The sequence below is a fragment of the Euprymna scolopes genome, chromosome 1 (assembly GCF_053919585.1).
Source record: "Euprymna scolopes isolate OS-2025 chromosome 1, ASM5391958v1, whole genome shotgun sequence".
Taxonomy (NCBI): domain Eukaryota; kingdom Metazoa; phylum Mollusca; class Cephalopoda; order Sepiida; family Sepiolidae; genus Euprymna; species Euprymna scolopes.
Genome location: NC_136482.1, coordinates 115,197,851 through 115,199,459, shown reverse-complemented (window position 1 = coordinate 115,199,459; position 1,609 = coordinate 115,197,851).

The window sequence follows — 1,609 nt, the reverse complement described above, 5'->3', positions numbered from 1 at the left end:
TACAAAATAGACTTCGTGGCTTAGTGGGGGATGCCCTTTTCTCTACCCTGCAACCTCTCTCCCATAGAAGAGACGTTGTGAGCCTATCCTTGTTTTATCGTTATTTCCATGGCAGGTGCTCGTCCCCCCTCGCCAATCTTTCACGAAAAACAGCCGTCTAGCTGTATCCACTGTTAAAAATTTCCCCCACTCTTTATCTGTGCCTAAATCAAAACGCGGATTCCATGAACAAAGCTTCTTGCTTAGAACTGCACGCCTGTGGAACTCTGTTCTGTCTGCCTTCTTCCCACCTGACTACAACTTGGATGTGTTCAAGTCCAACGTTAACAAATTCCTAATGAACCGTAATGTACTTGCAATAACCCTTATCCCTGAGTGGCTTCCGGGCCTTGATAAGTGGTGACCACTGTGTAAAAAAAAAAAAAAAATGAAAAATTAAAGAAACATTAGTTTTTTAACATTTTACGGCTAAGCGAGTTGTAGTGCTTTCGTCCGCCATGATGAAATCCAATGAAATAAATAAGGGTAAATAACTCACTTCAAAGTGTACTCAGCCTTATGTCCAACAAGTCGTCAATTTTGATTGTTTAATAAAAATAAAACTACTTGATGCATTTGCATAATTTTTAAAATATGACAATTTCGTTCAGTGATTACTACGTTCATCATAAAGATTGTTTTTACTTGAAAGCCACCATTTATCAAGGCCCGAAGGCCACTCAAGGATAAGGGTTTATGAATGTAAGGTGGTAGTGTAGTAATCACTAATGGTGTAAATTAGGTAGAATTTGATTATTTATGGGGACGGCTTAACAAGAACTTGTTTACATTGGATTTGAAAGCCACCATTTTGTATTATTATACTTTTATGTGTCTCTTTTGTTGAATTATGAACATGCACGTTTTTTATACAAATAAATATGTTTGTTTTGCACATTAAAAACAATATCTTTCAAATATAATAAATAAGAATATCCGTCAACTACTTTTATCAAATAAATGCTTACGTTTTTAATGGTAAATATTTTTTTAATATGTCCTGTGACGTTAGTATGTACAATATAAAAAATATCGAAAATAAACATATTTATTGGTGATGGGACGATTCCCATATTTTTCCCGATTCCGATACTATTATGGTTCTGTACTAAATTCTCGATTCCGATACAATTACCGATTCTGATTCTTTATAAATCTCTAATTATTTAACTATATAAGATTGTTATTTTCCCCGATTTTCATAAAAACACATGTTAAATATGCAGATATTTTCCTAAACGTCAAAATACAACTGTGGAGGATGATCTATTGATTTTAGGGTCGCTGGTATTTTAAAATCAATAAATAGTAATTATTTTATATTTATTACCAGCAATAGAAGATTTTACTTTTAATTACATTAAATAAAAAAAGACAACTGAAAGAACAGTTTTGGCATCGGAAAATAGGCATTAATTTTTCTGATTCCGCTACCGATTCCGATATCGATACCCTCAAATCTTCCGATTTTTCTGATTCCTGATTCTGATCCCGATTCATCGTCCCAACACTAATATTTATTTAAAAAATAAATTGTGTGCGATACATTCATAAAACTAAACAAACATAT